The following is a 24,553-nucleotide window of genomic DNA, read 5'->3' as shown; positions in this document are numbered from 1 at the left end:
GCCCCTGAACATAGCACATGTGGCAGCAAGCGTTTTCTTCCTGGTTAGAAACTGCAATGAAAGACCCTGGAAAAACCCATTGGGAATGTCCTGGTGCGAACAGCAGCAAAGTGACACTTAGGCTTGTAGAAGGGCATGGATCTGGACTTAGAACAGGGCAGCAAAATACAGACCCACAGCGTCCCCGTGGCCAGAGCCGCAGGGGCAAGGACCTGCGAATGGGAGTTTGGGGGTCAAAAGGCTCAGCAGTGCACCCTTGAAAACCAGCGAGCAAGCACATCGACCGACAGCGCAAGACTGTTCATCTCTGTGCTGGGGAGCAGCCTCACACTCAATAAATTAAGTCTTATCTGTCCTAAAAAGTAATTAATAGTCAGACTACTGAGGCATATTCAATTAAAGTAATATGAAAGCTCCACAGATAATACACATAGTGCTATACAAACGTGTTACCAGGGTTATAACTGAGTCATATAATGAGCAGAAACAAAAAAAAAAAAAAGAGGCATTAAGAATGCAACAGTAGAGGAAACGGTTTTGTCTTTTACTCTTGGCTTATGTTCAGAGATGACATTTTAAAGGATCACTTTGGCCATGTTTTTAGATACATTTGACCAAAACCTGAAAATAAGGTAGGTCCCTCACTCTGCTTCCAGCCCCCAAACCTTCCATTCTCTATGAGCACACTGGGAGGAGGTGGTCAGAATCCTGTGCTTTGTCTGAGTCTGGCTGCTCGCATGTCGGCTGGAGGCCTCTGTGTGGTACAAAGGCCCCAAGCGCTCTCTTCCTCCAGCTCTCTTTCACTAAGGTTTCCAAAGAACACAGGAAGTCAGAAAGGATACCAGAAACCCACTTCTCCACAGCTCATGGCAGGTTTGAGGTTGGAGGGAGAAAGAACAGAGCGGAGACCACGGCACGGTGGGGTTGGGTCAAACACACACACACACACACACACACACACACTGCACAACACATACACCACACACACATACACACACACAGTGTGCACAACACATACAAACACCCCCCACACACACACAGTCATAACAGCAATAAGATTTGCATTCTTTCTAATCACATCCAACTGACAGCCCAGAACCATACTCAGGTAACTTGGGTGAAACACTGCATCCTTCTGGACCTCAGTTTTTCCCATCTAAAAAGTGAGGGGATCAGGTAGGAAGAAGCACTTTTCTGTTGGCATTTAGAGAGTGAATATTCTAAAAAAAAAAAAAAAAATGATAGGCAGGTTGCTGAAGTGCTTACTGCATCATTGTTTGATCCAAAATTCTTCAGCATTTGCAGAAGGCCCAAACACCCTTCAAGGGCCCTGGCTTCCAATAGCCCAGGGAGAAGCCACTCAGGCAGGTTCGATGCGTCCCCAAAGTGTCCCCTGGGAGCTGAGACCATAGGCCACAGGGATAGTCCTTGCTTGTGGAGGGAGAGCTCAGAGAGCTGAGGAAATAGATAGGAAGCAGTTGTGAAGCAAAGAAAAAGATACAAGATAAGATGCTGGGGATGTTGGTACAGGGAAATAATAATTATGATTATAAACTCCCTGTGCTATGCACCAGAGCTACTAGGGTTCCATATGATTTGTTTTTACTCCTTTGTTTTATGGATGAGGAAACTGAAGCCCGAGATGCTAAGTGACTTCCAAAGACACAAAATTGAGCTCTTCATTGCCGGGGGACCCTCTGTTGAAGTGTGACCGCAGGTCCTGGGAACTTCAGGAGACTCACTTCCTGAATAAATCCTGTGCTGGCTTCTGGGGTCCAGGTCACCCCTCAGGGCTGACTATGTGGATAATCACAGACATAAAAGTAAGAGGACAACATCTGTGTTTTCCAGAATATCCTCCACTAGCACTCAGCATCTCTCTGATCTGGCCGTGCCTACCATGGGAAAGTCTCCTTCTGGAATGAGTCAGTGGACCCTCCTGTCCATACACAGCTGTCCATCTTAATGGAAGCATGGGTAGAAACACTGTCCCCTCATGTACAGCACATAGGACAGTTCACAGAGCACTTGCTCCTCCTCCTCCTCCTCCTCCTCCTCCTCCTCCTCCTTCTCTTCTCACTGGAGGTGATGTTGGACCCTGTTCAGGCAGAAGGCGCTGGCCTACAATGGGTTAAGACCTACACCCAGTGAGAAGCTGAAGCTGGGCTACAGGAGTCCTGGCAAGCTCAGCCAGAGGAGAAAGCAAAGTTGCCACCGTTTTGACCTTGGAATAAGCACACCTCAGGTTTGAGCTGGCCACGTGAGAACACTGGGACAAACCCGGGCTCCTCCTGAACAAGTACGCTTGCCCACCACTGCTAAGATGAACAAAGTAAGGTATATAAGGCACATATTTGTAAACTATAAATACTCTAGTTTACACTGCGTATAGATCCTGAGCACGGATCCTTTGACTTCTTTAGGTTCTTTCAAGATGTGCATAAACGTTTTGGTCACAGGAATTCATCTTACTGTCAACAACGCGTCCGTGTATTTCTGGATCATTTTCTGCACCACTGTGAGTTAAGTTTTCTACAACTTCTGCTCACAAGTGCCAGTTCTGCCACTGGAGCCACCAGAGGAGAGTTTCACACTCTTCACGTTGGTTTTGCACAACCAGTCTCTGTTCTGAACACAGGTCCAGCCTCGCTTGAACCAGATGTTGGGCAGTGGATTTTCTCTCTCTGGATCAGCCTACCAAGGGTCACCCACTCATTCCCAGTGAGCTGTGTCAGCGGCTGTGTCATGTGAGGGCTTGGGGAGGTTTGCAGATTATTCCATGCCGGGATCATCCGCTGCTCACACATTTTAGAAGCCCCTAAGAATCAGGATGAAATCTGCTGACACGAGCAATGGTAGGCAGAAGCTTCAGAAAGCTACTTTAAGGAGGAGCAAAGAACAGCCAAGCCTGGTGGTCCTGCCCAGATCTGCCCAGCCTGACCATGTCCTAAAGGCCCTCTGCCCTAAGTGTAGGCCTGGTGTTTTTAAATTTAAGGGTGCAAAAAGCACTGAAGGTCACAGGCCCCTGTACCTTCTCTGCGGCCTTGCGGCCCACACACATGGATGATGTCTGATACTCAGTCACTATGAACTCTGGCCCCTGCTCATCCTTGAGCCCAGATGCAGCCACAACCCCCTGCAGCCCCACTACATTGGCTAAGCAGACTAACCTCCCACTGGTTCTATTCTCAGCTGTCAACGCTGCCGTCATTTGTCAAGTGTCTGATTGCATGGCTGTGTGCCAGGTGAGGGGACAGAGGAACCCAGAACACAGGCTGCCCTGCTCACCACGGCAGCTCACAGCCCTTCTGGGAGCACACAGGTCATGTGGATAGAACATAGAGCCAGATGCGAGCAGACACAGTGTACTTACTTCTTAAATGTACATTGGGGTTCACCAGTGCATCACTGGAGAAGAAGGGCCCACTGAGGGGAATGCCAGTGGGTGGGGGCCACTCACAGCCCACAGGCTTGGGCTCTGCCCTGCCCTACCTAGAGGCCCATGAGGTTCAGGTGCTAGTGCACCTCTACTGACTTTGTGGGCGGATGATAATAATTTACTCACATACACCTGGCTGGAAGAATTCAGAACATATAGGATTTAGGGTTGGAAGTAGTCCCAGAGATCATCCAGTTTGATGGTGTCCAGAACTTGGGATCTTTAGGGATCCTATTAGAAACATATGGCTACCTTAGACCTTCCATTGGAATGAGTGATGGGACACAGGATCTTTAACAAGAGAGATGACACAGCTCAGTGTGACTGAATGGACGACAACTGGAAGGCTGATGAAGGGAAAGCCTGCTGCTCAACATCTAGGTTAGGGCAAGGCTGGGACTGGATGGGGTCTCCTCATCCCACGCTACATCCCGGTTCTAAGAACTTGGGTTCTGTGAGTTCCCTGTGTGCCCAGGATGGGCTGGGCTTGAATCAGGACAGTCTCTCGGGTCTGGTCGGGATTGGACCACTGTCCTCATCTTCGTCCTGCGCCAGGGAGCCATGGATGCTGTAGGCAGGGGGCACTGCTGAGTCCACGCCTTCTGAGTGCTCATGGACAGCATGCCTATTCCATCCTGCACCTTCCACCCTCGCAGAGTGGTAAGAAACCACCAAGCTTCTTCTCTTCCATTAACCATTAACTTGGTTCAAAGTGGCTCAATTCTGGTTCCCATCTTCAAAGCAAGAGAAAAGCTGGACTCTCAGGAGGCTTCTGGATCACTGATAGTACCTCAGGCTTAGAGGAAAACATGGACAAACCCTAGCCCAGCACTGCCCCACTCCCTGGGTGCCCAGCGAAACAGCGCATAGGTGAGGTCTTATAATAACCACGTTTCTAATTTTGTATTTGGTGCTTTGACACCTGGCCCTTTCCAACCCTGGAGAGGACACTATTTTGGAGTCACGCAATTCCTAATATCTTGCCTTTTTATGCAAACCAGCCAATCCAGACCCTATACTCCCTACCACCTCCTACGGGATTTTGTCATACTCTGGGCCACCATCTACCTGCTCGAAGCACCCCAGGGCCAGGCTCCAGACCCTAGAGAGCCCCGGCTCACAGAACCTGCTGGAATTATTCACATCAGCCAGTCCTACACCTACTTACCCTACCTCCCCTGTCCCTTCCCATAGAAACTACATAAAGGCTTCATGTGCTGGCTGCTTCCCTATGTGGCCCACATGGCCAGAGGGGCTCCTATTTCTAGGGATCTGTGAGTATAAACTCCTTTCCCATTGTGGGTGTCTAATGCATCTGGCTAAAGCAAATCCCAGGCGTGCTCAACACTACCATGTTCTGAACCTCTTAGCTTAAAGGGGGCAGTCCAGATCCTTTTCTGCCTATCTCTTCGTGCTGGGCACAATTGCCAGGGTCTATGTACGAGTGAGAGAGGTCTAGAAGCCCTGACTGAGCAGCCTCCACCCTTACTGCTCCTCGGCCTCAGCCCCCAGGCCTCTCTACCTGCCAGGAGCTCTCCTCAAGCCTGCCTGCTCCTGGCTGGTGGTCTCTGGTGGACGTCCCCCTCAGGGGCCCTGCACAAGGGGCACCATCGCTTCTCATGTGACATCCCTTCAGCCCTTTCAAGGCAGCAGCTCTGGGTTCCCTGGAGGTTTTTCTTCTCCCACCTACACTCCTAGTTCTCTCACTGTGCTCAGAATGGGTGCAGGGTGATTTTCACAATTCTGTGGCTCTGGAAGATTCCATTCCTAGGCCCATTTTTCAGGGTCTCTCCTGCTTTAAGCCTGAAGGAGAGGGAAAGACAGCCACCTTGCATAAGACTAACTACTAGTCTCATGATCACTCTAGTCTACTACTACTCCTAGTCTCCTTGATCACTCTAGTTTTTAAATGGCACAGAACACGGCAAGCTAAGAGGGGCCACTTGCCTCACTGCCCCTTTGCTGTGACAGCCCAGGCTCTGCTGAGAGCAGGGAAGCACTGTGGAAGGGGGCAGCCCAGGCTCAGTATAGCTGGCGGTGACGCCTGTGCTCACACGACGACTTCCAGTCTTGCTTAAGAAGCTGGAAATTCAGACTTTTCATATGAACCCTTGAATTTGTAAATGTTGGCGCAAGTTTACAAAGCATGACATAGACTCACAGTAAACGGGTCTTTGGACTGGATCAAGCCCCAGTGGTTTGTGCCCCCTGTCCCCGGCATAGTCAGGGTCACTTTTCTCTAGGATAGGTTGCTTCCCCTGCCCAACAGCAGCTTCAGTTGTTCTCTACAGGCCTCGTCAGCTACAGCAGCTCTGGCCATTGTTTCCCATAATGATTATGACTACTTGGCTGGACGATGCACAGCCCAGACGTTTAGTCAAACTTTACGTCTCTCTGAAGGGGTGTCTGGATGACATCTGCAACATGTGCTAGAACAAGGAAAGTATACTGCCTTTGCCAGTGGAGGGGGGGCTCGTCTCATCCGCTGAAGATGCGAAGACTGAAGGGCAAGAGATGGTTCCCCTGCCTCAGAGCCCTCCAAATGGGACACTTGGGTTTTTTTTTTCCTCTTTTCAGTAGCAAACTGTTTGTACAGTATTTCATACCTATATCTTGGACTCTGAGTAACTACTGAAGATACCAATATACAATATGTTAACTATTATTATTCTAGTACTTGTTTTGAAATTGTTTTTCTTTAAAAAAAAAAAAAAAAGCAAACAATCATTCGTTCTCCCTGGCTCATAAGCCCATCAGTTTTCAGAGTAGAGTTTATGCCATCAGGTCTCCTGGGGCTCCAGCTTGCTAGTTGTGAATCTGGGGATGTAGCTGCTTTTACAATCACGGTACAATTCTTTACAATAAATCTCTTTACACATCCCATTGGTCCTCAGGGAAAATTTAAATACTACATTTCTCTGAAGCAAAAGAGCTAAGAAAGAAGTTGAAGATTTTTATCAGATGAAAACTTCTTTTTCTGAATCTCTTGTTCACTCACACCATATCACTAGTGTGGAATGTAATAATAACTACCACCCTCTTTCCCCCCAAAATAAGACCTAGCCAACTGGGGCTGGCATTGGTGGCCCCTACTTTGCAAAGCTGATCATTGTCCAGTTAGGTCTTATTTTCAAGGAAACGTGGCATTTATGGGACACTTCTACGTGACCAGTGTGGTGTTACACACACTGCATGTGGATATTTTCATAGCATGCTGCCCCTCAGGAGGACACCTGTGCATCTTGGGATGCTTGCGTATGTGAGACAGGGACAGGGTTGGCCCTTCCCAGGCAGGGAGCCCGCTCCTGGACAGTACTCGGTGTTCAAAAATGCCCAACCCACAAGACACGACTAGAGGAACGAGCTGTTCTCTGAGAGCCGTGCTGTTGACCTCACATTGCAGACGGAGCCCAAGGTCACAGGGCTATGAGCTAACAGAACCAAGACACACCGCAGGGTCCAGTTCAGGGCCAAACTCACACTTTACCCTAAGTCCCCTCCCGGTGAGCACAGAAGGGCCAGGTCCTCCTCTGAGGTGTGACCCAGACATTCATGGCTCCAACTGTCTGGGCCATTGGGAATGCCCCAAATGCCACCCCTTCACAGTGCAGCAAGGCCCAGCCCAGCCCTGGACTGACAGCTCTGAAGCTGAGCTGTCTACTGAGGTTTCTAAAGACTAATTTGGGAGCCTAACCATGGTTTCACCTTTATAAATAAGACAAAACCAAGTGGGGAAATCCACCACAGGAGGCCCAGATCGCCTTCTTTTCTCAGAATTGTTTTTAGGTATCAGAGGAGTCCTGCAGGTCTGATACCTGACTGAGAAGCGAGACCACAGGGCAAGTAAGATGACGCTAACAGCTGCTGACCTGGGTAGGAAGGTTTTCAGGCACTGTGCCCAACTTCTTTGCACTCTGCTCTGCACTGCATCCCCATGGTCAAGTTAGGAGGAGGCAGCGGACACAGGACTGGCATGAGTGGAAGTGGGCACGACCCTCCCAAGAGCCCCGAGAGCCCGGATGGAGCAGGTCATCAGTGAGGCTCTTAGTGGTCCCATCTAAGCTGGAAGAGGGGGATCCACTCTTACCTTCCTTGACTTAAATCTGTAATACAGTCAAGCATCCCTAATCCAAAACTCCAAAATCTGAAATGCTCTAAAATCTGAAACGTCTGGATCACTGACACAAGACCACAAGTAGGACGCTTCACTTCTGGCCCGGCACGAGAGGCCACTGAAAACGCAGACACACTAGAAATAGTGCATGCAATCATTTCAGGTTGTGTGTATAATGTGTGTATGAAACATAAAGAAGCTTCAATTTCACACCAGGGTCTCAGTCTCAAAGTATCACATTATATGCCTGCAAATGTACATGCCTCCAAACTTGTGACCCTAAGCATTTCAGATAAGGGTTGTATTACTTGACATTGAGCTTTTTAAGGTCAGAATGCCGGAGCTCCTCCTGGCTCAGCACAGGGCCTGGCCACAGAGGAGCCCCTACAGGCCTCTGGGAAAGCCCTGTGTGACTCCAGGGTGGAGGGAGCAGCGCTATGGGCCACAGGCTGTGAAGAAGTGGTCTTAGCGCAAGGCCCTGCAGGAGAGGAAGTAGGGGTTGGCAAGCATGGGGACAAGCGAAAGCAGAGATGAGGCGCCTTTCCTCTTTTATCCCCATGCCACAGCTCTGTTTATTCTAAGAAGCAACCAGCTGCAGCTCCAAAATAGCTGTGCTCAGAAACGCCTCTAATGACAGAGAACAAGCCAAGCTTGGAACAGCCATTCCCAGAGTGGGAGCACTAAGTGGCCGGAGAAGGGGACCCTCTCGGGGCTTTCCCTTCCTGCCTGCTGCCCCTCCTCTTCCCTCCAGCCCAAGGAAGTCATGGCGCCCTCTTTCCAGGGCTCCAGGGAGCAGAGTATGGCCCTCTGTCCTTCCCATGGGATGGGTGGCTTCCTTCTTCCTGGACCTTGGTGTCCTTTCTGAACAGCGTTACCACGAAAAAGCAGAGTTAAGAGATGACCCAATGGAACCAGAGGGCATGCTGTGCATCTGGGCTGATAGTGCATGGGCATGTGGCACAGTGTAGGTGCCCAGAGAGAGGTCAGGTGGCATTAAACAGGCAGGATTCTTTTCTGAATGACTTACTGCCAAGGAGCCAAGAGTTCTGCAGTGGGGGGAAGAGACCGGACTCAACTCCAGGTACAAGTCATAGCTGGGATTCACAGCCTAGGGCAGGGAGAGGGAATTGGAGAAGGGATGGCAACTAGGAGACCTTTGGTGAGGCAACAATGGGTGGGCCGGGGGTGAATGGACCTGGGCCTGAAGAGGCTTGGGGTTGGGGCTGATTGAAGTTTGATCAGATGGGAGTCCTTGTCCATTGAAGAGAAGCAGAAAATGGTGTGTCTAGGGACACAGCTGTCCCTTCCTGCACCCTACATCCTCCTTCCTCACCCCCAGCACAGGGAAAGGAGGGTCTCAGGCTCCTTGCAGCTGGGAACCAGTCCCTAGAGAGGCCAATCCCATACCCAGAGAAGGCTTGGCTGGGCCTGATGCCACAGCACGCTATACTGCAGGGCCCCAAGAGGAGCCAAAGAACCACTGGCAGGAGCTTCCTCAGGGACAAGGACTTACAGGGCACTGACTCCAGGTGACTCAGAGGGGCAGTCTTCTTCCTGGGACCTGCGGCCTATCTATCTTTCTGCTGAGACAGGTATGTGGCCAAAGGGGACAGCGGGGCAGGCCCAGACACCTGCATACCTAGCTGCTCAGTCCTGGGGCAGGCCCAAAGGGCCTCCCTGAATAGTATGCTCTGTTCTAAACTTCTTATCAACCTTCCCAGAAGGCCTGGCCTCCAGCTGCCTCCTATGCCAACTAGAGAGTCTCTCGGGCAAGGCTGGGCCACTCTCAGAGCCAGAGAGCCTGAGGCTCATGCCTCCCAGGACAGATGGCCCCTGGCGCTGCTTCCAAATAAGTCCATTCCTGCACTCAGCTAAAATACATCTCAATATTTGCTGCCCTCTTTTGGCATTTCTTTTTCTTCTTTTTTAATCCAGAGAACCTTCGGAAATGGAAGAGCCCCAGAGCTTGCTAGAACTTTACAAACCTTGTTTTCAGCTCTCGCTGCCTCTCCACACAGGGTGCACACGCCAGGCAAGGCTGGGGGCAGCCTGCCACGGCCCGTCGGATCGCTCCTCCCCGTTCTGTTTCCTGGGCTCACTGTTCCCTGCTGTTCACACCTCTCCCCCACTCAGCAGAGCCACCTTCTCACCACGGAGACACAGAAGCACTGTGGCAGATGACCCAGGACATACCTGGAACCAGAGGCTCAGGACCGGCCCTCTCCCAGCCTCTATTCTGCGTTCTCGGAAGTTGCTCAGAGACTTCCTGCCCTCTGGGTGATAAGGCTTGGTCATAAGAAATTTGCATATTGCAAAGACTAACCCGGCCCCAGAGCCTACTCAGGAAATACCTGTCTTCATATGAGAGGTTAGGCAGCAAGGGAGAACTCAGGGAGTTAGAAGTAATTGCCGTACCCCAATGCCCACTCTCACCATGGCCTGGGGTCCTGTAAAACTGAAACAGACCAGGATCAGGCCGGTGGAAAGACTTTCTCAACTCGATTTGGGTAAAGACCATGAGCACCCAGGTCTACAAGTTGAGGGATAAACTAGAATATCAGAAAACATAACTATCTGGGAACTGGCAAATTGTCAAAAGGCCTGATCTAAGGGGAAGCCCGGACCAACACAGGGTGAGAGAGCCAGGCAGTGGAAGGTGTTGAGAGTGGGCGGGAGGGAAACTCAGCTAATTCATGGATCAGGCATGGGGTGGAGGCTCCTGAGATCATCTAGGCTGTGACTGTCTCAGTCCAACTAAAGGACCATGATTTGCCTCTTTGGGCTTCAGAATTCCTATGGATCATGGTGGATCTCAGGAATTAGAATATTGGGCCAGTCATTGACCTACTTAATATAGAAACCCAACGGGACCATGGTTTGGCAGAGGGAAAAAGACACTTGGGACTGCCATGGGAGTAACCAGTCACTCACTGTCTTATCTCCCATCTGTATCTTCTGAGGATCAGCTTTGTAGCAAGAAGATAAATTACCAAGGCTGCCTTGGTGGTCTCCATCACCAGGGTCATCACAAGCCTTCTTATTAGGTGATGCTTTTGGCTTCTAGGAGGGCCACAGGCTATTAGTAATGGTAACCTTCAGATAATAAATATTTATGGGGTACTTTTTTTTTTTGTGGAACTGGTGATTGAACTCAGGCCCTTTTGTTTGCCAGGAAGTGCTTATTCCACTGAGCCATCCTCCGGCCCTGGGGTACTTTTTTGAGAAGCTCATATTTTTTTACTTTATTTTGGCGGAACCAGGGATTGAACTCAGGCCCTTGTGCTTGCCACCCTGGGGTACTTTTAATGTGCCAGTGACAAATATTAACACATCAACTTCTAAAAGCAAAGCACAGAGGTTGGTACTATTATTCTTCTGCTATGTTATATATAGGGAAATGGAGGCAAGGGAGATTAACTTTTTCAATATCACAGAGCCAGGAAATGGCTCTGCCTTTAACCCCTACACTGTAGCGTCTCTCAAGGAAACCTATAGGACTTCTTCACAGGTAGAGAAGAACAGGACGCTAGCGTGAAAGCGGTGCTTGCTTTGTCCCTGAGCTGTCCTGAGGCTGAGATGCTCACTACAGTGACAGCCCAGAGTACCTGCCCAGTGGGCAGACAAGACAGAGAATGCAAAGGCCAGGAAGAGATGATCCAGAAACTTCTGTGGAGTGAGTGGGAGGACATCTCACCACATGATAGCACATAACACAGCGAAGTGAAGGTAGGAGGGGGACAAAGGAAATCGCACACGGGAGCCACACAAGTGACAAAGCCTTTGAGGATGGACAGGTCTGTGCAGAGGAGGAAGGACTGCCAGTGGGACTCTGAGTGGGCATAGATAAGATGACTGGAAAGGCCAGGGCAGAGGAGGCACTCAGCCACAAGTGCTGGATTATAAAGGTGACTCCAGGCATGGGGTGGCTATGCAGGAGAAGACCCTGGGGGGCAAACACATAAATGATGGCAAAAACAGTCTGGCCCAGGAAGCAACACTAAGGAAAAAGGAGGGACAGATGAAGGGAGATGTCCCAAGGTGGATCCATGGGATCAACAGCCAATTGGAAGAGCAGATGCTGCCTACAATCTTGTGTAGCCAAAGGGAGGAATCATTCCAGTGGGTAAGGAGGCTGGGCTGCAGGGTTCTGTTTGGGGCTGGGGCCATTTATGGGAGGGTGGGGAAAAGCAGGAATGGCAACAATGCCTGCTTCCTAATAGCTGGTAAATTCGTGGCTCAGTTATGCTTGGTCCCTCCAGGACTGAATGCGGCATCTGCCTGCCCCATGCTCCATCTTGGCTTGCCCACGGCCACTGCCTGCAGCCCACCTCCACCGCCACCTCTGTCCTGAAGCTTTGCCTCTTGCCCCACGGTAAGCCAAGCTCTTTCTCTCTTTGTGGTACATCTTAACCTGTCTCTACTTTTGGAGAATACAGGTTTCTTGGAAACTGAGAATAGGATGAGACAGTTTTTCCCCCATTGCACTTAGCACAAGGCCTGTACTATTTAGAAGCAGCCATCATTCACCCAGAGCGACAAGCCCCTGGGATATGCTCTTCAGGTGCGTGGGCAGTATGGACAGACAGCCCCGGGGGTTGGTCACACACCTGTCAATTTCCAGCCATGGCACAAGCGTGCGGCCAACTGTTCTGGCCTGGTTCCCTCCCTTGTACATGGAGGATGCTAATGTAGCTGTTTTGGAGCTGTAGTGAGGACTTAATACCAGGCTGGAGATTCGCGGGACACAGGCAGAACACCAGGCTCCAGGACTCTTTGGCAGCACACAGAGCCCAGGCAGTGGCTGTTCTGTGTGCTCAAGTATGCTGGGAGCAGGTGACCTGGCTCTCTAATCTTAGCCCTGCAGTGGTTGTGTCTTTACTTCCTCCTCTGCTGCAGCACAAGGGAGAGTCACTGTGACCCACAGGCCTGTGGGCGGTGAAAGGACCAGTGAGAATTCACATACACATCTTGAAATGCCAAGTGGCTGTACCAGCCCAGCACAGGGCAGACATTTCTGGGGCTTTAGGCAAACATGGTCACATGGGCCACCCTAGACACAGGTTGCGTGGCACTTGGGCTTGGCCTTGCCTGTGGTGGGAAAAATTGCATGTGTAGTTCTAAGAAAGGGCCAGGCTAGACACCTGCAGGCTCCAATCAGAGCTGTCAGAGGTCACGTGGACCACACTTCAGCCTGTGCAGCCTTTCCCACTTGGCTACTTTCTGCTTGTATTCGTTTAGTGACAAGGGACTCACTACCTCACCGTTTTACAGCCTGCTCTGAGCTCTAATAATTACAAAGCCTCCCTTTGTAGTCAGTCCAGAGGCACTTTTCTGTGACATCTGGAGTTGGCCTGGGAGACGCACATGTGGTGAGACACAATTTACTGCTACCTCCTGACTTTTGTGTTAAAAAATATCTCAATTGCTCTTCCAGGGTTTTTCCGTCTACAGACTCTGCCTTCCAAGAGTTCTTGCGAGACTGTCTTCAGGGCCCTCACCCTCATCAGCACCTCTCCTAAGCCTTTGTGTCTGGTGGGAGCTGGCCCAAGACTACAGTAGTGGTTTGGGGTTGGACAGAAGGAGCTGGCCCAAGTCCTAGACCCTACCCTAATAAGGACATTTGGCCAGTGACACTTATCAAGCCTTTTGCATTTTCCAAGGTGAGCGGGGAAGGAGTCAATGCAGTCTCAGGAGGACCTGCCTATGGCACTGGGGTCATAGAAGCTCCCACCCACTCTTGGGTGTCTGTGGTCCCACAGAACGGAGACACTGCTGCGCTTAATGGACCTCACTTCCACCCAGGGGCTCAAGAGCTCCTATAGGATGTCTTTCTGAGGCACACTGATGCTGTCTCACCCTGCTTTGGCCCAAGTTCCACTAAGAGAGGGCCAGCATGGATTGGGGGCGTGGGGTCCCCTTGCTCTCCAGTAGGGGCAGGCTGCTGCAAAGGGGCTTAGGGCAAGGTCAGAGGGTGCCAGAGAAGCGTCAGTGGAGGAATGAACACTGCTGGGGGAGGGAGAAGGGGGTGTTGGCTTGCCACAGGGTGCGCAGTGGCAGGAAAAGAAGGGCAACAGGGACAGCGTGCAGAAAGCAGGATGAGGTGGCCTGTCCTGGTCTCCATCCCTCCTGCGCTTCTCATCAAGCACACAGGAGACTCTGCCAGGTGTCACCCACACCTGATTGCTAAGCACATGCAACGGTCCATCCGTTTCCAGTCAGGCTGGGGGAGTAGGGCAGGCAGGGTGGATGCTCTTGTCTGGATCTCCCCAGAGTGCAGAAATGACACGTACCTGCCATGCTGACAGGGAGTGCCCTGTGAGTCACACCTTGGAAGAGGAGAGCGCAGCAGCTTGGCCCCAGGGAGAGTGGGAGAAGGGAGGGGAGAGGGAGATGCCCGAAGTGCAGGCTCCTGGCTTTGCCTGGGACTCGGGCAAAATAATCCAGGTTTGGATCCAGACCTGGATTAGGAAGGCCATTGGGGGACTAGTCAGCCATTCATACCCATCGCTCTTGGTAGGACCCAGACTGCCCTTCCCATCACGCAGATCTTCCAGCCAGGACAGCAGAACATGAGCACTCAGTGGCTCCCTACATCGCATCACTGTGGGCTGCCCTGGCCAGGGGTACCACAGAGATGAATTTAAAGACAAGAAAAATTCCCAAGGGAGGGGGGGATAAGCAGGGAGCTAAGAGGACCCAGCCAGGTCCATCTGGGCCCAGAGACCCAGGGACAGCACCACTGGGCATATAGGGGCTGAACTCGGTAGCACCCAACACCCCTAGGGGCTCTTCAGATACCAGAGATAGAAGGGCCCTTTGGACTCCCTGAGTACAACCTCCCAATTCCACCAAGTCGGGTGGCCATAAGCCTGACCCATCCACCCCTGGTTCCAGCCTGAATCAGATACAGTTGTGCTGTACTTCTCCCATCCCTGGATCCTTTTACCTTGAAAAAGCCAAATCCCAGGCACCCTTCCTTTTGCCACCCCCTTCCCAAATGGGGTTTGAGGGTGTAGCTCAGTGTGGAGGGGTTCGTCCCCATCCTCCTGGGGCGAGTGTACCAGGTCAAAAAATTTCATTTAAAAAGTAACTGAGGCGGGCTGGGGATATAGCTCAGCGGCATAAGCTCCTGCCAGTGTGCTCCCCGGTACTGCCAAAAAAAAAAAAAAAAAAAAGTAACTGAGGGTCCTTCCTCTTGCTATTACCTAGAAGAAGAAATCTGTACATCTAAACCCAGAGGGCAAGACAGATGCAGTGCTGGGGCCCCACACCCATCCTACGCATCAAAACACACCAGGTTCAATGTTCCGCGGAGAGGTCTTTCACATCCTTCTTGTTTTCAGTCCCAGCATACGTGGTAGTGCTGGGTAGCTCAGTGTTTGGGGGCATCAGGCCAGGGGAAGTCCTGCCAGCTCTCGCCATCCCTTAAGGTCTAATCTCCTTGATGCCTGACCACCTGCTACTTCACCACACCCAAGTGGGAGCAAGGCAACAAGGGACAGCACTACAATGACTCAAGTTCAAAGAGGTGAATGGGGAGGCCACACGGTGTCACAGATCAGCTCAGGAACCAGGGAACAGATGTTCATGAAGAGTGGTGTTATCAGCCATCAAGGCCTCGTGAGACAGGGATGCAGTGCTGAGAATGAACAGCTGCCTAATCAGAGATGCGCACAAGATGTACCCTCAGGACATGAAGAAACTTGACTTCTAGCTGGGCCCAGCTATGAAAAGAAAGAGAAAAATTAAAAGGCCAATCCTGGGCCACTCTACTCCTAAGTAGTAGGAAATGGTGACGTATGGTTCAGTCAGAAAGAGGCAGAAGTCTGGAGGGCATTTCCACAGTCAAAAGCACATGAGGAGCGCACCCTGCGCCCCGCTCACAGCGACAGCTCACACAGCCGCAGCCAGCCCTGAGCAAGGGGTAGCCGGCCCCTGGACTAGGAAGCCAAGAGCTGGAGTTAATAGAATGGTTTAGAATTTGCCTCATGAGGGCTGGCCAAATAGCTCAGCAGATTAAAGCACCCACAAACCGGGCCAGGGGCCAGGGGTCAGGGGTTCGATCCCTGGGCCTGCCTGCTAGCCCCGCCCCCTAGGGTGCCCTGAGAGGGCAATTAAGACTGGGTGTGGTGGCACGTGCCTGTAATCCCAGCTCTTGGAAGGCTGTAAGCAGGTGGATCACTATGAGTCCAGTCTGAGTAGTGAGACTCTGAACATCCTGTAGACCCTTCCCTAAGATACAAAAAAAAAAAAAAAAAAAAAAAAAAAAAAAAAAAGAAAAAGAAAAAGAATTCGCCTCGCATAAGTGAGGCCAAATAGCAACTCATGTAATCCTAGTGGAGGAGTGACAATATTAAAAAGAAGCTCACAGTATCACTCATAGGCAATGAGAGCAGAAAGATTAGGGTCATAGGGTCACGAAGCCCACTGTTAGACTTTATGTGTTAAAATAATAGACGTGGGGGAGAGAGGGGGAAATAATGAAAAAACAGCCTAGTGTCGGACAAACGTGAGGGAAAAGGCAAAGGCAGGGCATGACCAATACAACACAACAGAAATGCACTAAAATATGGGAAGTTGTCATCATCTGTCTTGTGCAGCTATACCATAACACCAGAGGCTGGGTAGCTCACGAAGAACGTAAGTGGATTCCCCCTTTTCTACAAGCTGGAAGCCAGGGCCCAAGCACCACCCTCTAGTGACCTTCTCACCATCCTGTGGCAGCTGGCAAGCTATCCACAAGCAAGCCATACCCACCCAGTGCATGAAATGGATGGATACGTAAGTGAATGAATGGATGCGTGAATTCAGATACAACTCTGAACGCACACATTTCCCTTCATACCAGAGCACCTGTTTTGTTAGCCCATTTAGATCTAGCTACCTCACTGACTGGCTGTCCTGATCACACATTTTATTGCTGAGACAAAATAACAGTCACTTGAACTTAAAGGAGCCAAGAATTATGTTAGCTCACAGTTGATAGGGGTGAACTATCAGCTGCTTCAAAAGCAGAGTGGCATCGCACAGGAGAAAGGTTCATGGTGGGGCAAGCAGAAGGCAATGCACAGCAAGCTGCAGCAGCAAAGCAAGCCTCACTTCCCCTTTATCTCATCCAGGCTACAAACCTTTTGGATGGTGCTAGCCACACCCAGGGTGGGCCCGCCTATTAACCACATTCAGTACTATGCTAATTCCAAACAGTGGACTGATTTAGTACCACACCCCTTAATCCTCCCATCACATGCCCTAGATTCAGCCAGCTCCAAAAAGCCCCACCTGTGAGTGTAAGAGGCTTTGGTGGGAATAGTAGATACAAGCTGCAATACTATGTCCCCCCTCTCTCTCCTGAGTTGGCAAAAGAGACAGAAAGCCAGTCTTACGACCTATGAGGCAGTATCAACAATGTCTTGTAGACCAGCCCATCTCCTTAGGGGTAGTGGCTGGGAAAGACTGCCCAGAGAGCTGGCGAGGGAGCAGGCAGGCTCTCTGCAGGGGCCCGGTGTCTGGGAGATCTAGCGGGAAAGAAGCATTCATTTCCATCTGCTTGTGGGTCACCTGTGTCCCCTACCTATGCCACAGGGCCACGAATAGACCTCTGCAAGTGACAGGAGCCCCATGAAGTAGTTATATACCAATCAATGACACGAGTCATTGGGGTGGTGAGAAAATTCTCCAGGACAGAAAAATGGATCAGAGGACTTTTAAAATCAGAGGATTCTTAGCTTGTAGCTATTTTGTTCCTACTTTTTAATTTTGAAATAATTATAGACTCACAGGAAGTTACACAAATAGCACACCGAGTCCTGTGTACTCCTGACCTATCTTCTCCCGATGGTGACATCACAGAGTACAATATCAAATCTAGGACACTGACAGGGACATAATACTATGACTAGACTGCAGGCTTCATTCCATTTTCACAGGGCTGCTTTGTGTGCTTATCTGTGTATGCCTCCTGTGTGGAGTCCTATGCAACTTCACTCCATGTATATGTTCATGTAACCACAACCAGAGTAAAGGCACAGCTGTTTCCTCACCCTGCAAGGGCTCTCTCTTTCCTATAGACCTTTCTGTAGTCACACTCAACCTCATTTCTGCACCTATGAATTTGTCCTCCATCTCTACAATATTGTTTTTTAGAGAACATTTTAAAGGAAATCATATAGCATGAGGTAGACTTATTCTGCATTCAATATAATGCCCTTGAGAACCATCCAGGTTGGCATGTATCAATGATTCGATCTTTTCTTGCTAATGAGTAGTACTTCAGTGTATGGCTATGCCAGGCATCCATTAAAGGGCATGTGTGTTGTTTGCATTATTCAAATTTGTTGTTGACTGCAGCCTGTCAATAAGTGACCTGGTCCTGTTTCGTGGCACAGAGCCTCGTAATTACCAGGGGCATCCAGGACTGCTCTCCACTTTTGGTAGTACATGTATACAGAATGTAGAAAGGGTGTACTCTATGAATTGGCTTCCCAACTATGGTTCATTCGTACTGTCCCTTCAAGTTTCAAGTGGAATATCAGTTTTTTGAGAAGCTTTTCTGTTGGCAACTAATTCTGTAACCAGGCTTGCACAGCTACCCATAATCCCATATGTCTTTTGCTTGCCTCTGGCTCTGGTCTACTATGTACCATGGTCAACAAGCATTTGTTGAATCAGTGTGTGTCTCGATTATTTTTTCATTGCTGGGACAAAATATCTGATACCCATAAATTAAAGGAGGAAGGGTTTATTTTGGCTCAGAGTTCATAGGGGTTTTCAATCCATAGTCAATTGGTTTGAAGGCAGGCAGAGAGAGAAACATCCCATGGCAGGGAAGGCAGGAGGCAGGAAGCAGCGGCCTTGCCTGCCTTCTTTGCCTTGCATTCTATCCAGGTTATAAGTCTAGTAGTTGGTGCCACTTGCACCCAAGGTGGAGCTTTCCCTCTTCAGTAAATCCATTGCCCATAACTATGTTAAACCCAACAACACACTGATCTAGTTATCACATTCCTAAGCCAGTATTGCACATGTTGACCAGCTACCTCCCGAAAGCTCATGAGGCTTTGGGGGAACATCTGGATTATAAGTCACAGCCCAGCAGATCAACAGCAAAGTTGTCACCTCAATTGCTCTAAGGCTTCCATCTCCACCTGTGATCACAACATTGGTTTGGAGGCAACAACATCAAAGGATGGCTGTCAGATAATTTCTGTCTTCTTGCTTGAACCATACCACAATGGAGAGAACGGCACCAGTGGGGTCCTGGAGTGGCTGGTATAGATAACACAATGAACATTTTCACTTATAGGTAGAATTACTGAATCAAAAGACATAGCTAGATGTGGTCACGCGTGCCTCTGATCCCAGCTACTTAGGTAAATGAGGCTCACACGTTTGAGTTCTGGACAAATTAGTAAGATCTCATCGCAAAATAAATTTTAAAACTTACACATAACGCTTGGGATGTCAGTGCAAAGGTTCTGGGTTCAGTCCCCGGTGGTACAAAAAAAAAATTTTTTTTTAAAGGCATTCATAAAGGCAGATAAATTTATTTTCCATGGTTGCAACAAATTACTACAATCTCTTCTGCCAGGTAAGACAGCACATCAGAAGTTCTGGCATTAGGATGTGGACATCTCAGGGAGGCCATTACGCCACCCCAGTGGCAGAGTAAAAGTGTGAAACAGTAGGTATCCTCTCAGGACATGCCTGAAGCCCCAGCATTCTGGAAGGCTTGTGCAGGAAAACTGCACATTTGAGCCCAGCTTGGGCCATTTAGAGACCTAGGGAGAGCCTGCCTCAAAAATAAAAAGGGTGGTGGGGGTTGGGGGGTGCTGTGGGTGTTGTGCTGTGTGAAGGCCACGAGTTCAAACCTTAGCACTTGAGCCAGTCTGGAAAGTCCACAGGCAGAAATAAAAATAGCCCAAAGAACATCCCTCATGCAAAATGGAGCAACATGGTAGTTTCTCAATTTCAGACAAAATCTGAGTAACAACATATTGCCCTTGACAGTTAGGGATGATTCTGTGAGCAGATCCTCACTAATATTCACACTGGGTTCGAACCCAGGAAAGACAGCAAACAAGCAAATACACCACTGATCTGTGAAATCCCAGCTAGCTATGTGTTTCCCAGAATCATTGGTGTCAAATAGTGGCGTGATACATCCCGTGGTACCAAGTATGTAAATAACTTAGACTTCACCACCTTGCTACCCATACTTTCTCTGAAGCTTTATTCCATTCGCGGCAATAACATAACACTGCCAATTTCCAAGTCACTATTTTTTCTCCATTCGCCTAGTTTAGTAGTCACATATACCTGCAATTGTGAATCATAAATGGCTACATAACCCGGAGGAGCACGCAAATGCATTGTGGGGGACCCAGTTGTTTCATGTGCCTGGAGTGCCTCCTACCTCTTCATCAAAGAATTTCACTCACTTTCTTAGGGGGAGCTCCCTTCCACTCATGCCCACCCGGTACCTCCAGTGAAGGCTGCCCATCATGCAGACAAACTCTTCTACTTCCTCATCCTGGTCTGGACACAGAAGGGATGTATTAATCGAGCTGAAGCAAACATAGTTACCTCTCCCATTTGCCCATGGGGACTGGTCCAGAATTGGATGTGTGATCTTAGTCAACCCCTTTAGGGCTATTCTTCAGCATATTTTAAACTTTATCTTAGGAAAGAATCTTTCTCTATGTGAGTGATGGTGCTGACGCTATGTTTGGGAACAACTAGCAGCCAAGCTCCTGTCATTTGCATCCCGATACTGTTAGGTAAGCATAAAGCCAACATATAGCAGGGCAGACTCAGATGCTGGCATGCCTGGGTCCCTGTTCCTCACCTTCTTTGAGCTCAGGTGCTTCTGCATCTTCCTTAGTCTTAGTAAGTGCCAGCAAATCCCACCATCTGGGTTTTTGTCCTCTACCACCGCAAGAGTACTTGGCAATAAGCATGTATGACACTTTTCTTTCCTTGCTTCCTCTTCCATAATAGGCCCTCCTCTGACACTGCTTTCCCCTGCTCTTACTAAGCCACCCGCAGCCAGATCTATGCGATCTCTAAGGTTTTAATGAGCTGGTGCTCTCCAGCCACTCACCTTCAAGCAGCCAAGGAGTGAGAAGTCTTGCTGGTAAGCAGACTGCGAAAGTGTCATGTTTGGTCAAGCACCATCTGGGTCTGCATTGCTTTGTGGACAGAGTAACCAACAAGTGGTTGTGTAAGACAGAGAACATGAGTGAACAAATGAGTCAAGGGTGCTGCGTACTCAAACCACAGATCAGTGTAAAAGAGTACAAGCAGGCAAGCCGGCGGGCCCTTCCTATTCCATGGGAAGAGAGGGAGAAAAAAAATCCACAACAGGTTGTCAAACAAAGGCTACTGCATCTCATGGCCCATGCAAACACCTTAATTTCACCCTGCAAACAGGGCATGCCACCCCCAAAGCTAACAGTGCCTCTCAGGCCTGCCTGTGGCCTCCATCTGCCCTCCAAACCTTATCTTGGGTATCTGATTTAACACTGGCCTCGACATCCCCGGCAACGTGCAACCGACAGGACTCTGAGCCTCCCCGATCTCGGATGCTGAACAAATATTTGTGGAGCAAGTTTGGATTGATTTAGTAAAAATGTTTATTTTACTAAATAAACATTTTTCAAATGAAATTCCCTCTAATCCCAAGACTAGACCAGCAGGCAGCCAGAGGAACATGCAGAGCTCCGCTTGTCTGTCTTTTGAGGTGACCGAGCTCAGCTGGCTTACTGGAAGAGGACCCCATACTTTCCCTTCATGGCTAAGTTTATTTTTGTGGTACCATGGATTGAGTCAGGGCCTTTGCACTGAGTTACATCCCAGGCCTCTTCATTTTTTATCTAGAGATAGGGTCTTGCTAAATCTCCAGATTGTCCAGGCTGGGCTGAGACTCACAACCAACCTCTCAGCTTCAGCCTCCCAGAGTGCTGGGATTACAGACCCATGGCACCAGACCTGGCCTTTGATTGTTTTTGTAGAAAATGTTGCTATTCCTATTATAGAAACCAAGCCTTCCAGTTTTTAGCACTGTGCATTCAAATCAGCAAAAGCACCTAGCTCGGCTGACTCTTAGAGCAAAAACAGGTTCCCAAGTGTGGGCCGGCCCAGCGACCCCCACTCCACCCCTGAAAAGGGAAGCATTCCTCGCTTTTGCTCCCACACACATTTAGAAAAGGGGAGAGAGAGGCCAGGAGGCCTTTCCGGTCTTTTGTTTTGTTTTTTCAGGGGAATATATTGTGACCTTTCCTTGGCCTTCTATACACCGCGCATGTGCTGGAGACTACAAATTGCATAGAGGAGTGGGCGGGTGGAAAAGTGCTTTGGCAGCGAGCCCGGATCTGCGTGTAACGGGTGGAGGAGACAGCACCTTACTAATTGGTGAGCACGCTGGAAGCCGGAAGAGCCAAGGACAGCGGCTCTGCAAAGCAGACAAGAGCTTGGTCAGCTGGCACAGGGGAGAGGCAGCCCCGCTGGCCTGGGGGCCCTGAGTCACCCGGGACGGGTGCTGCTGTCAGCTTCAGCTCTCTGCCCAGAGGAAGTGGAGCTCGAACTGCAGACTGAGTCATAATTATTGAAGAGACCCTGGGAACAAAAGCTGTAGACAGGAGCCTGTGCGGGGGACGTGTGCCAACCGCTTTTAGCACTCCATTAGCAGTTTCCCTGCCTCAGTGCCTGGGCTACGTGGGATGCCGTGGCTTAGGAGAACCAAACACAAGCTCCTCTTGCACGTACATTAGCGCTTGCGGGTGGCTTTAACCCCGTGGCACCAGGTGTGTTTTGAGAGACTGGCTTGCTAGTGACGCTTTGTGGTTAACTGCGCCCCACGGAACAAGTCTGTCTTTTATTCAAAAGATACTGTTCCTGAAATTATGCTGGGAATTGTGAAGTGGTGATACTTGAAGTTTTACATGGTGAAGCCTAGTTGGTGGCAGGATGTCACCATTATTGTAAAAGATCTCTTTGGAGAACTAGTTGTGGTCTCAGAACCCTGTGAACACAAGCAGAGAATCGGAAGCCATCAGAGTTGGGGTTGGGACCATCTCTGGCTCCCATTGGAAGTCACTTTCTTGGTGTCTTACTTTTGCATTTTTATTTGAAAAGTAAAAGAAATGCTTCTATGAGCCTAAGTCAACCACTGCTGACATTCTGGGGACTGTTTTCTCACCTGTGAAGAAAGGGAAAGGGCTGGGTCACTGCATGGTTTCTTCCAGCTTGACACTCCTTGATTTTATCACTGGATGTTCTATCTGTCCAGGCAGAACACAGGTCAAATCTGTCTCCCGATGGCTGCTGAACCAGGGTCTTTATTTCTTACATGGTTAACAGTTGACCCATGTATATATCTAACCTCTTCCAACCTCAATGAAAATAAAGAGCTACCAGCTTTTTAACTGGAAGTTCTGTTATCTCTTCTCATCATGGGCTTGGAGGGTAGCTGCCAGCTAAGTCCCTCGGTGAGAAAACTGCACCTCTCTTTTCAAGATTTTTGACGTGGATCTTTCAAGCAGAGCTTTCAGAGCTCTTGAGGTTCCCATCTTACCCACTGGGATCCTTTGCTAGAAGACCCTACTGTTGCCTGGGGGAAGCCTCCCAGAAGAGAACGAGAATGCCTCTGGATTGTTTGTTCATCCTTGGCCAGACTCCCAACACTCATGATTCAATAACAGCCAAAGTCTATTTCTTTCCCACACTTTTGTTTGACTTGCTAGAAGTTACTTAGGTCCTGTGCATTCATACCTCTGGCTTCAGGTATTCTCCATTTGCAAATTCAGCATTCCTCCAGGCCACTACTAAACACAGAACCACCCTGTGGAACGATATCCATGACATAAGCCCCAAACACTAGCCCCAGCAGTAGCTTCCCCTATGTCTTGATGCCTTGGGCATGTTCTGACTCATTTGTTATCCTTACTGAAAGGACAAAACAATGACATCGTGCCCAAGCCAGTAAATGCCTCTAGACTGCTCCTGAGCTAAAGTTTTAACTAGGGGCCGGGGAGATGGCTCAGTAGAATAAGTGCTTGCCTGACAAGTGCAAGGGCCTGAGTTCAATCTCTGGTTCCGCAATAAGTAAATAAATAAATTTAAATAAATAAATAAATAAAATAAAGTTTTATCTAGGTAATAAGCAGCTACCTTGGTCATGGGAACACAGAGAGCAGCACGGAAGGATAGCTCCATCTGTCCCGACAGCTACAAGACAACTCTGCCTGTGAGGGAGAATTTGGTTTTCCCACTGAGGTCTTTTGGTTTTTCCACTGAGACTGTCATCTCTCAGGGACTAACATCTTCCAGTTTCAGTTTGCTACTGTTTTAGGATTTAAGGGAGCATTAGACATTTTTAGAATTTCTCTAGGTTTTACAGCTGTAAAGGTAGGATCAGGTTTGTCCAAGGGAATTTTTCTACGATGTATAAAAACTTATTGGACATTGGTGCACATGATCTCCATTAGGCCAACTATGCGCACTCAACAGACCAAGAGCCCATGGCACTATCTCACAGGTGAACAGAAAGAAAGAACCTTAGGACTGCTGAGTGCAGGCCTTAGGTCAGAGGCATGGAGAGGAGACGCTAGAGCTGAGCTCTGTGTCACTGCATGGAGAGCCTCCTGAGAATCCAACCAGAGCCTGGTTTTGGCTTAAGGAAGAACAGATGTGCAAGGAAGAACAAAGAGGGAGAGACAGTAGGAGGAGGAAGGAAATACAGTAGAAGTTCTTCAGTTGTATGCCATGTATTGTGCTTGGTTCTTTCTACTTGTTCATATATTGTCCTCACAGCTTTGTGAGGCAAGTATGAAAACTAAGGTTTAGGTTAAACACACTTGACCGAAGTCTCACAGGTAAGATTTTTTAAAAAAGAAAGAAAAAAGAGCTGAGATGTGTACATGTGCATCTGGCCTTTTTTATTGACTTACATGACACAACATCCGGGACATCCAGAAATTCTCAGTGAAGTTGCAACAATCCAGTTT

At 49.3% G+C, this 24,553-nt stretch overlaps 1 protein-coding gene across 7 annotated transcripts in view; it reads right to left on the bottom strand.

Moving 5' to 3' along the window:
* Ptk2b (protein tyrosine kinase 2 beta) overlaps positions 1-24,553 on the bottom strand; it is a 129,166-nt gene that overhangs the window by 66,197 nt on the left and 38,416 nt on the right. Inside the window, exon 1 of one of the 7 annotated variants that reach the window (XM_023714724.1) lies at positions 9,747-9,802. The exons of 4 other annotated variants lie outside the window; for them this stretch is intronic. The gene's annotated coding sequence lies outside the window, so the exon portion shown is untranslated. Of the gene's footprint in view, positions 1-9,538; positions 9,683-9,703; positions 9,803-24,553 lie in introns of those variants that run through there. 2 more of the 7 variants (XM_023714726.1, XM_023714725.1) reach the window with 2 other exon arrangements.

This window comes from Octodon degus, unplaced genomic scaffold (assembly GCF_000260255.1).
Source record: "Octodon degus isolate 3935 unplaced genomic scaffold, OctDeg1.0 scaffold00036, whole genome shotgun sequence".
In the NCBI taxonomy this organism is placed as follows: domain Eukaryota; kingdom Metazoa; phylum Chordata; class Mammalia; order Rodentia; family Octodontidae; genus Octodon; species Octodon degus.
The sequence above is the reverse complement of the archived record's forward strand: the minus strand, read 5'-3'. Positions and strand labels throughout refer to the sequence as shown.